The following is a 16,443-nucleotide window of genomic DNA, read 5'->3' as shown; positions in this document are numbered from 1 at the left end:
ACACGAGGGCTATCTGCGCTAGTTGTCGCTAATTTAGCAATGTAAGACTAGAGGGAAGGCAGCTAGTCATCACCACCCACCGCCAGCTCTTGGGCTACTCTTTTACCAAAGAATAGTGGGATTGACCTTCACTTTAAAACGCCCCCACAGCTAAAAGGGCGACCATGTTTGGTGTGACGGGAATTCGAACCCGCGACCCTCTGATTACGAGTCGAGCGCCGTAAGTACCTAGCCATGCCGGGCCAAAGAAATGTTAGAAGTGAGTCTGAATTCCAAGATATTGACCTATGATCATCAACTTGAGGATTCGTCCACAAACAGTTCCAGTTATTCAGTACTACAAAGAATGGATCTTATAAAATATTTTTACAATAATAGACGTAACACTGTGGTAGCATTATATAACATGCCAATGGGCTACACGAAAACAAACGGTAATAATCCTATTAATTAATTTTTGTTTTAACTGGTAAGAGATCAGTATCAGAATGCTCGTTTATCATTTCGACGGGTAGTTTTTTTTATATCCTGTTACAAGTTTACTACAGTCTATGAACATGATCAGAATGGTTCTTATTAACTTTGGTATTCTGCCATAAATAACAACAAGATTACTTCCCTAGGGACGTGAAGTAACTGGTTCTGATTCGCTTCGACTGGTATTTTATCATAAATTGACATGAAAGTACGTTCTTAGGGACATGAAATTGATCCTGATTCACTTCGACTGGTAATTTGTCATAACTTGGTACAAATGTGGTCCAGGAAGTGAATCTGAAAGAAGGCAACCAGTGAGAGCTAATGTTACACGTATCCTCAACACTGGTTTCATTCGTCTATAATTCCATTTTAACTCCAGATGCCTCTATAATTACTCAGTTATGCCATTAAATTCCAGTTGGTAATTAACTGAGAAAATGACCACTAAGGATAACTTCTTTAACAAAATTTGCTATAAACTGCGTTGGAAAGTCACCAGAGTGTAATGAAAAGTACCACTCATAGAGTTAAAAACAATGAGGCGCAGTTGTTTCATAACTTTAAAAAGAACAACACATTAATGTGTGCCTGCACGAACCCTAATTAGCTGGAGACTTTGTAGTTATATTACAGAAAAGTCATAAAACTAACTTGTTAGACAGAATACCCTAATAAAACCTAATAAGATAGAGTCAGATCGTCAGTTAGGGAACCAATCATCAGCACGCTTTGATACTCTTAAAATTTCTTACAAAGGAAAGGCCATTAGTTAGAGAAGTTTTGATTCTTTATATATATATATATAAAAACTAAAGACAGTTAAGCAGCAAAGCATCAGTTCTTACGAAGTAATGATGAATAACGAAAGCAGTTTCGATTCGTTAACAGTTCTAAAAAAAAGAAGGAACAATTGACAACATAGCTTTGATTTTTTAATATTTCTAAAAGTTGAAAAGTTTGATTCTCTCAGTTCTTCTCACAAGTTAAATACCGGTAATTAGAGATGTTTCTCTTATTCTTATACAGTAAAATCTAATGATTAAATAACGAATGTTTGTTCTTTTCACAAACTAAAAACACTAATTAGAGAAACGTTTATACTTTCACATCTTCTCACAAGATAAGAACGAAAAGTCGAGAAGTTTTGATTGTTTCTGTTATTCTCTAGAGGTAAGGTTTAATAATTAGAGAAGTTTAATTATTTTTAGTTTTCATACAAGGCAATGGAATATAATTTGAATAGTTGTAATTATTCCTCATAGGTAGAGGATTAATAATTAGAGAAATTTAATAACCAATTATTAGAGGAGTTTTGATTTTTCAATGTTTTGTTTAAGGTAAGAGCCAATAATTAAAGAAATTTTATTTCTCTTTTCTGTCACAAGATAAGGGCGTAAAATTAGAAATGTTTTGATTGTTTTATTTGTTTCTAAACGTTATTGTTAGAGACATTTCTATTTCTCTTCGTTTCTACTTTCGGTAAGGATGATAATTAGAAAAGCATCAGTTGTTTCAATGGTTTTCACATGCTAAGAACCAAAGAAAATTCCAATTTTGAGTTATTCTTACAAACTATAAACTAATAATTGGAGAGATTTTTATTCTCTGAAGAAAGGGAGTAATTATGAGGACAATTTATATATATATTAACCGAACGGCTTCTCGCAGCAGGTTCAAGCAATATTGCCACAAGTGACATGTTTAATACCTATGTATTTATTTCACATTTATTTCCCAGCTATTCTACAGAGCCCTCTACCCCGCAGGTACAGCGGCAAGTCTATAGATTTACAATGCTAAAATCAAAGGTTCGATTACCCTCGGTGGACTCAGCAGATAGCCCTATGTGACTTTGCTATAAGAAAAAAAGAGAAACACAAATGATTCTACACTGCAAGTCACAGTCGCTTCTGAGGAAACATTTATATAGCGAAAATTGTTTCATCAGACGATGTGAAACCAACAGACATAAGATTTTAAAGAAGGGAATTTTCATCGTTTCTCTTGGAAGGAAATAAACTCACACGATTGAACGTTCAGGATAGTAAAGAACTCCAGAACCACACTTCAAACCAATCTGGAGCAATAGCCTTATCCGCAAAAAAAAAAAGGCTGTAGTTACTAAAAATAACCTTCTTATCCAAAAACACATTATAATGAAGCCAGACAAATCTCCTGTTAACATTAACAAGATGATGAATAAATTTTTTGAGTTTGCAAAAGCTAACAAGCCAAGAATTTACAAGCTTCTAAACACACCTCAAAATCAACGGCTGTTTTCGGGGGTCCGGCATAGCCACATGGGTTAAGGCGTTCGACTCATAATGCAAGGGCTACGGATTCGATTCCCCGTCGCACCAAACGTGCTAATTTTTTGTCTTCGTTCATACCAGGTTGAAAGCGCCGTTTCTCGTCCGATCCCCGAAGGTAAGCAACGTCGGGCCCAATTAGTACTTGGGAGGGTGACCACCTGGGAATACCGGGTGATGATGACATTCTTTTATCGGCCCGACATGGCCAGATGGGTTAAGGCGTTCGACTCACAATCCGAGGGTCGCAGGATCGAATCTACGCCGCCCCAAACATGCTCGACCTTTCAGCCATGTACGATCAATACCACTATTCGTTGGTAAAAGAGTAGCCCAAGAGTTGGCGGTGGTTGGTGATGACTAGCTGCCTTCCCTTTAGCCTTATTCTGCTAAATTATGGACGGTTAGCGCAGATAGCCCTCGAGTAGCTTTGCGCGAAATTCAACAAAGAAACAATATGTTTTCGTGAGGAAGATGGCCAAAGAAATTTGAGTCACAGCAATCGCATTCGAGTACATACTTGTCAAGTCCTTTGATGTTCCAAAGAATTTTTTTTTTTATCTTATATCTATTCAAACTTAGTCTTGTAAGCTGACTTCGACATGCATTATAGAATGTGTTTAAAGTTTACTAATATGTATGGTTTAAAGTTGGTATATTCTGTCCTTACCAGAAGTTTGTTACAGTGGAATTTACAGTTTGGAGATGTTCTACACGCTGACGATGAAAAATGGAAGTTGATGACACAAGTGCAGAACAGATATATTAGTTCTTATAAAACATGGTTAACTTCAGGAACTTTTAGACACGGTTGTAATTTACCATTTGGTTTGAAATGCGCCGTTGTGTTGCTTATAAATTAGCTTTATTACTGAGATACTCAAGTTAATAATCAAACGTTGCCCTAGAACTGTGTTTATTTTAGGTTTTAAAAAGTAACTTCCAAGGATTAATGTGACTTAAACCAAATGTCAGTGTTTCTGTTTGTGAAAAATAAATTAGAAATTGAGAAATTTTATTCGTCACGTATGGAAATAAATTAACACGTTTTAAAGAAACGTTGAAAGTTGTAAACGCATGTTCAAACGTTTATGTGGATATAGAGTGGCATGTAATTTTTATCATATTTTAGCCACCTACAGTTGGTCTAGACTGTTGTTTTCAGGAGAAAAAAAAGATGTTTGCAGATCTTATGAATAAAAAAATGCTAAAATGTCAAAAAATTAAACTGTTCATCAGTAATAATAATAATATGAAAAAACAGCAACAAAAGTTTCAAACTAGTAGAGTATTCGAGAGAACTTAGCTCTCTCACGTTGGAAGAAATGCCCTCTCGAATTATATGCAATCTTCCCTTGCAGTACAAAATGAACGGGGTTAACTAGGCAATGCGAGTTCAAAAGGTTTCGGTATGTTACCCGTTTTAGATGTTTGAGTAACACTGGAGGAAGGGAGAGAGAAACGGGGACGAGAACAGTATGGGAAGAGAAAAGTTATATGAACGCCTCCGATAAAAAGAGGTAATCTGAGGAAAGTAATTATTGATTGCAAAGTAAACTGCTATGTCGATCAACAACGTTTCAAACTCTTTCTGTTCCCCTTTCTCACGGCTATATAATTCCATTTATTTTCGTGCCATGTATTTCTAGCGAAGAACAAGCCACGTTTTTGTGCTGTTTTTTATAATTTCGCGCAAAGCTACAGGAAGGCTCTCTGTGCTAACCGTCCCTACTCTAGCAGTGTAAGACTAGAGAGAGGGCAGCTAGTCGTCATCACCCACCGCCAACTCTTGGGCTAATATTTTACCAACGAATAGTTGAAAGAACGAGCATGTTTGGTTGACGGGGATTCGAACCCACGACCCTTGGCTTTCGAGTCAAGTGCCCTAATTATCTGGCTTTTTTGTGACTGTGATTGATGCCATTATGGACACTACAGTTGTTACCTCCTATAGTTCTGTTTCACAGCAACGAATAATAAGGGATATAATCCTAAAAACATGTGATTATATAGATCTGAAGAAAGTCCAAAACTGGGCTCATAGCTTTTGTTCATGAACAGGAGTTGTGCAGTATCTTTTCCTATATTTCAGTCTGGATGTATTATCACGTAACATTTTGTTTTTGTCATAAATGTACATTAACCTACATAAGGCTATCTACACGCTGTTGTCCCTGATGTTGGCCTGATAGACTGCGGGAGCTACATGCGCTAACCGTTCCCAGTTTAATAGTGGTAGACTGAAGAGGAGGGAACTAGTCAACATTACCTACCGCCTCTCTTGGGCTACTCTTTTACCAACAAACATTATAATTGACTGTCACATTATAACGCCCATACAGCTGAAGGGGCGAGTATGTTTGGTGTTAGAGGGATTAGACGCTATAGATTGCGACTCGAGCGCCCTAACTACCAGGCCATACTAGTCCTATACTACTCGAATAGTGGGATAGGGCTATTATAGTTATAAAGGGACACATTTGTGCAGAAACGTAATTCGAACTACGAATTCTTAGCTTCATAGGCTTGGCAATTAATATTTGGCTACATAATAAAACATTTTGGGAAAAAACTTATTGTGTTCATAAACAATGACTCTTCACCTGTGTATTTATTATGAGTAGTATATTACAAGCTTAAATTTTGCTTTAATACCTTTTGTAGTGATTTGTTTAAAATCTGCAATTACTTGCATAATGTTAATGAAATTATAGGGTATTCTACAAAATATGTTTATTTCTTTATTATTCGCTATTGTTTGAAAGTGAATTTAAATTCAGAAAAAAAGGCGTTCGACTCGTAATCCGAGGGTTGTGGGTTCGAATCTCCATCACACCAAACATGCTCACCCTTTCAGTCGTGGGGGCATTAAAACGTGACGGTCATTCTTACTATTTTTTGGTAAAATAGTAGCCCAAGAGTTGCCAGTGGGTGGTGATGACTAGCTGTCTTCCCTCTAGTCTTACACTGCTAAATTAGGGACGGCTAGCACAGATAGCCCTCGTGTAGCTTTGCGCGAAATTCAAAAAACAAACAAACAGTCCTTCAAACTATTTTCATATGTACTCATAAGCAAAGTAGAAAATAAATTCGTCAACAAATTATATTTACCATTGGCATTAATATGGATAATATGAGATACGCAGAACTTATTACTGACTAAAGCCTACGTTTTTCATGTCTATCGTTAGAAGTCGCTTTTGAAAGGTACGATTTAATGTTTATGATATTACATATGACGTGTGCCTGTGCAGGTCTTATTCAAAGTAGCGTCATTAAGAAGGTACAGGCATAATTAGAATTAGCACTAATGAAAAAATAAATGTCACAGCGATATATTTGGTATTACAGATATTCAACTGATCAATGCTGCCATCCCCAACTCGTAACTCCTAAATAAGCCGGGAGCAATGATCAAGTTTTATCTCCACTTTCTTTAGCTTTCTGAATTCTTGGTATGAGGGAAAAAATAATAATAAAATGGTCGAGGAACATCCACACAAAAATCAATAAACTTTGTCATTTCTATGATATTAAGAATTTCGTAATCCTTCGCCACCTCTCATCTGTTCCACGAAATGACGTGCACTCTGTAATGGCTGAACAATTTAAACCATAGAAGTAAAGGAGTTGATGCATGGTTATGGTTAAGTAATCGAAACCCATTCAAGAGATTAAATCTATTTTAAAGAATGACATTTATCTTGTTGTTGTTCTTTTTTTCCAATGGCTTCTTGAAACGAACAAAGGTGCACGTGCATTCACACAGAAATGACTGTGCAATAAAATTTCAATATTTAATTTTTCAGATGTATATGATATACCTATTACATTTTTATTATCTTACAATATAAGAGCTTTGAAGGAGTGAAACTGCGATAGTTTAGATGCTGGAGGCAAAAATCTTTAAATAGCGCTTTAATTTTTGTTCTTCAATTATGTGAGATGCTAATTCTCTGGACTTGGCATAAGCCGAATTTGTTGCATCCGATTTTAAAGACACAAGTAATTTTAATAAAATGATAAAGTACACAAGACAAAACGTGTCTTTATCATGTGGAACTTTGCTTCAACATGCATAATGTGTTCTTTGATATTTTTAAAGGTTTTGATTGTTGGAATGTTTTTCTTTCTCGGGTTATTGATGCAAAACTGATAGTCCAAACATGTTTGCATTATAACCCAACATTATGAAATAAATCACTGATCTGACTTTTAAACAAGTGTATAACCTCAACATAGAAACGATTGTTTGTTTTTGAATTTCGCGCAAAGCTACTCAAGTGCGATCTGCGCTAGCCGTCCCTAATTTAGCAGCGTAAGACTAGAGGGAAGGCAGCTAGTCATCACCATCCACCGCCAACTCTGATGCTACTCTTTTGCTAACGACTAGTGGGATTGAGCGTAACATTATAATGTCCCAACAGTTGAAAGGGCGACCATGGTTGGTGAGCTTAAAGAACTTATGAATTTGTTTTAACCACAAGTCAATCAACTATTCAGGCCTCACAATTTTTATGCATGCTTACTATTCAGAAGAATAATATAAGTTAGTTAATAAAATTTCTTTACCTTCACCGTTAATATGAATAATTTTATTTGTGCACTGTTTGAGAAAAGAAAAGAAACGTAACTATTAATCAGCAATACCTCATTCTGAAAAAATTAGTTTGTTTTGAATTTCGCACAATCCTGCTTGAAGGCTATCTGCGCTACCCGTCCCTAATTTAGTAGTGAAAGAATAGTTTGAAGGCAGCTAGGTATTACAAACTTTGGGCTGCTCTTTTACCAACGAATAATGAAATTTATAGAAACATTATAGCGCCCTCACGGCTAAAAATGAACGGGGATTCGAGCGTGTGCTTCGCACCTTACGAGCCAAGCATCCTTGTTTGTTTGTAATGAAGCACAAAGCTACACAATGGGCTATCTGTGTTCTGCCCATCACGGGTATCGAAAACCGGTTTTTAGCTTTGTAAGCCCACAGACATATTGCTGTGCCACTGAGGGGCGCCTAGCACCTTAACCATTAGCTCTTTGAAAAAAAAAATCTAGTTAGTGTTTTAATAAATCTCTGGATTTCAGATATGGAGAGTCGGATTTAAATGTTTAAGGTTTTGGTGCGTTATAAATGTAACAGTTAACGTCTTAGTGTGAATATTGAGTAATAGGGTGTTGCTGTCTAGAAGCTTTTTCCTCTGCTCAGTAGTTTTAAATTAGGGACAACGGCAAATAACTTTAACTGCTTTGCCATAAATACGAAATTCAAATATAAGTTTGTACAGCAGGTAATAAGTTTTGAACTTCACTATTTTGATACAAGAGTCGATTCAAGTATCGAGTCTTAATTGTTTAGTCACTGTAGGTAGACTATATCTATTTAGCATTCTAAACGGCTTGTCTGACGAATAATTTAGAAGAAGAATTTAATAACATACATATTCGTCAAATTTCATATAATTATAGGTCCAGTGGAAGAGGGGATAACTGGTTTGGTTTGTTTTGAATTTCACCCAAAGCTACACAAGGGCTATCTGCCCTAGCCGTCCGTAATTTAGCAGTCTAAGACTAGAAGGAAGGCAGCTAGTCATCATTACCCACCGCCAACTCTTGGGACACTCTTTTACTAACGAATACTGGGATTGACAGTACATTATAACGTTTCCAAGCTAAAAGGGCGAACATGTTTCACTACCCATCGCTCACTCTTGGGCTACTCTTTCACTCACGAATAGTGGGATTGACCGTCACCTTATAAAGCTCCCACAGCTGAAAGGGCGAACATGTTTGGTGTGACGGGGAGTGCCTTAACTACCTGGCCATGCCGGGCAATTCCCTGAAACTGGTATAATTGTATGTGGTGAATCCAATAACGATATATTGAACTACATGTTTGTTTCAAATAATTAATTAATTTTGAAAATACAGGATTGGTGATTTCCGTATTTCATAACGTTAACATTTTAAAATAACGTTACGTATTTCGTTTTTCCCTTCCACATTTCGTAGTTTTAAATCGCACTGCAAGGTTGTCTTCTGTAAGTGGATTTTAGTTTGCCTGTAATTGTAACAACGTTTAGTTTTATCATACTATCCTAGGAAAAATTGTGATGTCGTAGAATTCAATACATAATTCATTGACTGTAATATATACCGAAAGAAAAGCTGACAAGGCTTCTAAGCTCTTCAACTTTTTAATAAGTTAGGAAAAGATTCAGGGACTCCATATCTTTATGCAATTTTATTGGGTCGAGAGGTTACCTACAGAATTTTACTTTTGACAACATTACTGTAACCTGAATGCTTCACTCTCCATTAAAACCTGTCTAATAGTTTCAAAAGCTTTAAACTAGAGTGAAAAGTCTCGAATGGAAATTGCCGCATTACTTACGTAATGAATCGCGCCTTTTTGAAAATATTTTCCTGGAATCTTACAAATTCGGTGTTTATTTCTTTTCAGTACAGTCGTTCTTTAAACATGTCACTTTGAAATGCCTTAGTTGACTCGCTTTAAACATGTCACGTTTAAATGCCTTAGTTGACTCGCTTTAAACATGTCACGTTTAAATGCCTTAGTTGACTCGCTTTCTCAGTAACACAACTTGAATTGGGTCACGTCTTAAACAGTACTTCGAGAAGAGAGGATCGCATGAAACGTCAAGTGAGGACATAGTAACAATGTATACATATGTCTGAACTTCGTGAGAGATGGTTAACAGACTTTGTTTTACAGATAATCAACTTCCAACTTCAATTAATATCTGCAGTACAGAATATAAAAGAAAAACCATAAGAAACGTTTGCCAGTGTTTGAACGTTCATGTCATGTCCTCCACACATTGTTATCGTTGTCTATAACTAATAGTTTTCTTTTTTTTGTGGTATAGTTGTAGTGAACTATTTTTGGCATGTGAAAATTTTTTGTTAAGGTTGTTGTAAGTACAATACTTTTAGTTCCATAAAAAAGTGTTTTTTTGTCTTCGATGTTTTACTTTTACTGTTTTATTGTTAGTACTGAGATTTAACTAAGCCTTTTAAATAGCAGCACATCTTTATGGTCGTGTAATACCAGAACGTTAGAGGTAAATAAAATTTATTATTTTCTCTGTAAGGTTAAGGGCTGGTTATTTAAGAATGCAAAATTGCTGTAATCTGCGCTACGTATTCTGTGGAACAGAAATAACAATTAAAGTCCTTACCAGTAAAGAGTGCTGGCTGCTTGCCATTTTAAAAATTAAGCTGTGAAGTAGAAAGTATATGGAACCCCTGACACAGCTGGGGCTTTCTGTGCTTTGTGATCAGGTGCCATTGTGTATGTATATACTTTTCTATCTTAGTCCTAATCGTTTTTAATGCCAAATACTGATTAAATAAATTACTTCTTGTACCACCACGAGTATAGAAAGAGGTTCGTTATGATAGGATTGATGTTAATACTGCTTAATGAACGACGTTGCGGTCAGAGATCCTTTCTCAGGTCCCATTTGCAGCAAAGCAAATCGCACAGAGGTTGAGAGTTTCTGTAGAAATAAGTGATGTATGATGCTAGGAACAAAATTTGTTGACATTTCGATTATATAATGTACCATTTACCACTTTTGGCCTATTGTGGCCTAATGGTCAGGGTACTCGACTGGCAACCGGTAGGTCACGAGATCGACTTCTATCACTAAGCAAAGTCGCTCTTTTTTCTGTGGTGTCGTTATAGCACGAATGTCAATCTGAATATTCGTTCATAAGAAATAGCTCTTGAGATGTAGCTGGGGTAACACTGACTTACCGCTTTCCTTCTAGTTTATTACTTCAAAATAGGAACTGCTGTTGCAGATAACCGTAGAATGGCTTTTTGAAAAATTCAATAAACAATGTACTAGTCTTTATTCTTATTTTGAAATTTTTTCTCCTATTAAACGCATTCCTCGTGAAGACAAATGTCATAGCAAACTGTTTCTCTTATGTGTACAAATACACACCCAAGTAGGTTAAACGAAGTTAAAGAAAGAAACTTTGGCATCTGTACTTCTTCTCTTATACAGCTGTTTCGGATTATAAATGACCTAAGCCTAATTACAACTATGTTCAACGTTTCCTAATATAGTAAAAGCAAGACTACTGAATCAGGTTTATATATTAGGTGTCAGCTTTTATGCGCTTTGACAAATGAAACCTGACAGGATAGTATATTTTGAAGCCCATATTATAAACTGTTTGACTAATGTAGATAAATTTGTTGTTTTCCTATGTGTGTGGGATAACTATTTTTTTGGAAAATGGCTTATATGTTTCTAATATGTGAAAGGGCTAGTATGTTTGTGAACACACTGTACAGTACATAATAAAAATTAATTACTTCATATGTTTCCAATATAATCACTCGGTTGATATGTGATATGAAGACTTGCAGCTAACATATTTTTAGCATGAGTAATATGCTTTAATATTTTTATGGCATTTTCACTTTAATTATATCTATACATAATATCGGATATGTATAATCCATGTCTGCATACGTAGTTTTATCTTAATAACCAGTCATAATACAAGAAATTAGTTAATGCCATTTAAAACGTGTCATAACTTTAATGTACGAGTTATTCATTTAAATTTAAATGTCTCCTTTCATCTCACTCACTTTAAAGATCACCTTTTTGCTAAAGAAAGATGCGTCTTATGAGCATAGTGTTTGGTATAGAAAGTCATGTGAAAATTGTTAATAATCAGTAATTACCATTTGTTGATCAAGTTTTAAAATACGTTTTTAGTATATCTATCTCAAAACATTATTATTACTGTAGGATTTATTTGCATCATATATTATTCATTTATTATAAATCAGTAATATTTAATATTGGTAATAAATAAAGTGAAAACATTTTCATGAAATACAACTTTAAAAGTGTGCTGTATTTATCAAAGCGTTAAAATAAAAGTTGTGGTAGTGTATTTCTTATACAACAACTCACAGTTTAACGACCACAGGGATCGACGTGACATAGTGGTTAGCTTCTATGGTTGCGGCTTGAAGGGCCCAATGTTCGAGACATATGATGCTACTTAGCATGTCCTATGTTTTACAGGTGTAAGTATGTTATAAAAGTGACAGTCTACCTTGTTACTGGGTGGAAAGACCTGTAAAAACCCTTGTGGCGGTGGACGATATTGGCTGGCTATGTGTTTTTCTCTTGGGAAGTGGTTGAAAACTAGAGACGGCTATACCTGAAAACTAAGGGCATCTAAACTGGCCGTTTAGCGAAAATATGCGTAATTTGCTCTTAATGTTGCAACTTTAAACTTTCTTTTCAGAAACAAGCATATAAATAATAGCTTAATTCTATATTTATTATGTTATCGTGATAATCATGAATGTCCCACTGTGGGACAGCGGTAAGTATTCGGATTTATAATGCTATGATCATGAATTTGAATTCTTTGGTAAACGCAGCAAAAGTCCGATGTGGCTTTAAGATAAGGAAACACAAACAAACGTTCCTGGACTTGGGAAAGAAATTATGATTATTGGAAATAATTGTTATCATACATTCTTTAATTTAGATTCACATTTCTTTAAAATTTCATATAAAATTGTTATGCTTTTTGCTTCTTTAGGATATGGAGGTCTGTGAATCCTGTGATATTCAGTTTCACTTATATCTTATATAATTAAGAATGCTAAGGTTACTTTATGTGTAATGAAAGTTTTGTTGCGTAGATACGCAGTTTTTATGTAATAAGTTACTGTTTAGCACGTGCAGCAAATGGAGTAAGTCTAACTTATAGTAAGAGTGAAAGGCTGTTTTTCATACTTATGTGTTTGGAAGAACATTTCAAACAGTGATGGTATAACTAACAGATAAAGCACCATATACTTATTTTTTGTTTTTGTGTTTAGAAGAACATTTCCAACAATGGTGGTGTAGCTAAAAAATGAAGCACCTCATTCTTATCTTGGATTTGTGTGTCTGGAAGAACATTTCCAACAGTGGTGGTATAACCAACAGATAAAACACCATACTCTTATTTTGGGTTTTTAAGATCATTTACAATAGTTTTCATTTAACTAATAATGGAAGCATCTTATTCGTCTCTTGGGTTTATGTGATTGGACGAACATTTCCATTAGTAGAAGCATAACTAAAACTACATTCTTATGTTGGACTTATGTGTTTAAAGGTAAATTTCAGAGGCACATTTCCGACGGTAGTGGTATGATTATCAACTGAAGCTTCATATCTATATTGGATTTGTGCGTTTGGAAGAACATTTCGGAGGCACATTTCAAATATTAGTGGTATAGCTAGTAGGTGAAGCACAATATTTTATATTGGTTTTATTACAATATGTAAGTACAGTTCAGCAAGCTAGGCAGGATATTTAATGTTTGGCTTTTTCCTTCTTAAGCTTATGAAAAAAATCAATAATTATCTAGGTAAAAAAATAAAACAACAAATGTTACTTCACGAAATTCATTGCCGGAGTATAGTCTACTGGAGGACTTGCCATTATGGTTTACTGGAGGACTTGCCATTATGGTTTACTGGAAGACTTGCCAATTTTTACTTCTTTTCCCTCTCTCTTTTTTTCTAGTCTGAGAACATTGTATCGAATAAGATTCTACAGGATTCTGTACTGTCGCTCGCAGACACAGCAGACGTCGGTGGGATGCTGTAGGAAATGTATGATAGGATCTTGTAATGGATATTTATGTGCATGTAAATACGATAATGGGTAATTTGTGTCAGTATTAGTAATGACGGTTGCCCGAGGTGGAATAAATCTAAATGAATCACGTTTCTTCTCTACTTCTATATTCCTGGTCTTTGTGACATGATGGATAATAACATGCGCTCCACCATTCTATAGTTGTTTAGACTCTGATACCTGAACATACATAAACATATACATATATTTAGGACTAATGTTAATTTCTGTAATTGCACTTAAAAGCACAGTACGAAAAGCTCTATTAGACGTCGATACTTATGCATTTTAATTGGGAAATTTAAGTAATTTGCATATGATGAAGTAATATCTTTCTATATATGTATATAAGTTTTGAACTTCTGTTTTGAAACGACTTTTCAAGAAACATATGCTACTTTTAATTCATATACATATGCAAATTAAATTCAAGCATAATATATAAATAAAAAACACATTAATGTCGATTTATAAATACAATTATATATGCATACATATACTTATATATGCAAAGCATTTTCTAACTGAGCTGATGATCATAATTCTTAAAAACTTTACCCGCAGCGCTCAAGTTATTATAACAACTAGGCGATAATTTTCTAGTTCCCATTTTAAACACAGCTGACACCACGAAAACTGAAGGAACACATCTTAGAATTTGTCATCGAAACAGAAAATCAGTTGCAAGAACAAAGTTAGTTTTGACAATACGGTGATCTTAAAACTATACACAGCAGTGACGGTGTCTGTTGTCAGTACTATAAGGAAACATTGTTCATAGAAAATCTGAGATCTAGTGAAGTTATCTTCTTGAAGAAAAGCTTTTCTTTCTGTGATATGTGTATGTCTTAACAGAATAGAAAGTGTCAACATAACACAGGACTAAAAAACACAACTAAATCACCAAAATAAACATCTTCGGACGGTTTGTTTGTTTTACAGCAAAGCCATATTTGACTACCTGCTGCATTTGCTGCGCTTAAATCGAACCCCGGATTTTAGCGATGTAAGTCCGTTAGCTTACCATTGTCCCACCGGGAATACAAAGTATCTAAAACTATTGTAAGGCCTTGTCTGCTGTGTCTGCTACGCAACTTCATTTGGGAATAACCTTTTATAACCTTCAGTTTCATTGCGTGTATTTTTTGACGGCAAAGCCACATCAGGCTATCTGCTGAGTTCACCGAGGGTAGTCGAACCCCTGATTTTAATGTTGTAAACCTGTAGACTTACCTCTGTAACAGCGGGGACAGTTCCATTGCATGATTGGAATTTGTTTTTGTTTTTGAATTTTGCGCAAAGCTACACAAGGGTTATCTGCGCTAGCCGTCCCTAATTTAGCAGTGTAAGACTAGAGGGAAGGCAGCTGGTCATCACTACCTATCACCAACTCTTGGGCTACTCTTTTACCAACGAATAGTAGGATTGACCGTCACATTATAACGCCCCCACGGTTGAAAAGACGAGCATCTTTGGTGGAACGGGGATTCGAACCCGCGACCCTCAGATTACCAGTCGAACGCCTTAACCCACCTGGCCATGTTCGGCTTGTGGAATTTGTGATACTTTGAGGTTAGTGTAATGTAAATATTTAGTTTTATCTACTTGTGCTTGTTAAACGTATTTGAAGTTCATGACGTAATCATTTCAAAGCGTACATGCCCGGCATTGTCAGACAGTTTAAGCCATTTGAGAGTCGAGGCTTCGAATCCCTGTCACACGAAACGTTCTCGCTTTTTCATCTGTAGGGGAGTTATAAGTCATAGTCATTTCCTGTATTCGTTGATAAAAGATTAGTCTAAGAGTTGACGGGAGGTGGTGATGACTAGCTACCTTCCTTCTACTCTTACACTTCTAAATTATGGACGGCTAGTGCAGATAGCCTTTGAGTAGCTTTGCGCGAAATTAAGCAAACAAACAAAAGATTCTAAGCGTACAACATTTTCGGTTCTACGAACAATTATAAAACAGATAAGAGATTTCCACAGCAGTTTTGAATCTTTCTAGCAAAAAATTGAGAAATAAAGTATAATTGTAGCGTGTGTGTGTTTTTTGTTTCAAATTGTCCGACGTTTTGTTCGTGTGAATATTCGTAAGACAATAAAATCAAGTTGGCAGTAACTAATTAAACATCAGTAAGTCTCGCGCAGGTTAATCTTCCTCAGAACATTATTGTTAAATATATCTTGTTAGGCTTACGTACTATGTTATTTCTAATTGGTTCTTTAACTATTTCTTCTGCAAAATTAATCGACACTAGTTAAGTTCATTCTTGGTGTAGTAATAAAATTTTGATATATTATTTATTTCTTATATAAAAAGTACTAAGGTTGTTTCATGTTTGTTTTTTAGTGTCAAGATGGTTTTATATAGCTTTATTGCTAACCCGAGAAAACATTTATAGGTAGTGTTTTCTATATAAATGCCTCTCGACTTTATATCTTGTTGTAATATCTAGTGGCAGTCATTGGCTGTTAAATAATTATTATTTGAATATTTTAGAAAACATATAGCATTCATAGTTAGTGTTTTCTATATAAATATGCCTCTCGACTTTATATTTTGTTGTAATATCTAGTGAGTGTCTTTAGCTGTTAAATAATTATTACTGGAATATTTTAGAAAACATAATATTTATAGGTAGTATTTCCTGTATAAATATGCCTCACGATTTTATATTTAAGTTATAATATCGAGGGTGAGAATCTGGCTTTTAGATTTCCAAGGAGATTCTTTAGACTATTCAATGGCAAAGAACAAAAACTGATTAACTGTCACAGTAAATGCAGTTGTTTACAGAGTTATACAGTCATGTGCACATTATTTGTTTCGTTTGTGTAAATAAGTTTTAGTGAGAGTACACCTGTGTCTCGGGCATTTTCCTTGTGTTATACATTTTGAAAGGCCTCATTACGTGTTTGGTTTTGAAAGCGTCAAACGATCGATTCTGTTTTTA

General features: G+C 35.2%; 1 protein-coding gene and 1 pseudogene across 1 annotated transcript in view; both read left to right on the top strand.

Moving 5' to 3' along the window:
* Nucleotides 1-16,443, top strand: part of LOC143225101 (CUGBP Elav-like family member 4) — a 633,828-nt gene that overhangs the window by 161,469 nt on the left and 455,916 nt on the right. The window lies entirely within an intron of this gene.
* Nucleotides 2,857-2,975, top strand: LOC143227618 (5S ribosomal RNA; annotated as a pseudogene).

Source organism: Tachypleus tridentatus, chromosome 9, assembly GCF_004210375.1.
Source record: "Tachypleus tridentatus isolate NWPU-2018 chromosome 9, ASM421037v1, whole genome shotgun sequence".
Lineage (NCBI taxonomy): Eukaryota > Metazoa > Arthropoda > Merostomata > Xiphosura > Limulidae > Tachypleus > Tachypleus tridentatus.
This window is presented reverse-complemented; position numbering and strand designations above follow the sequence as displayed.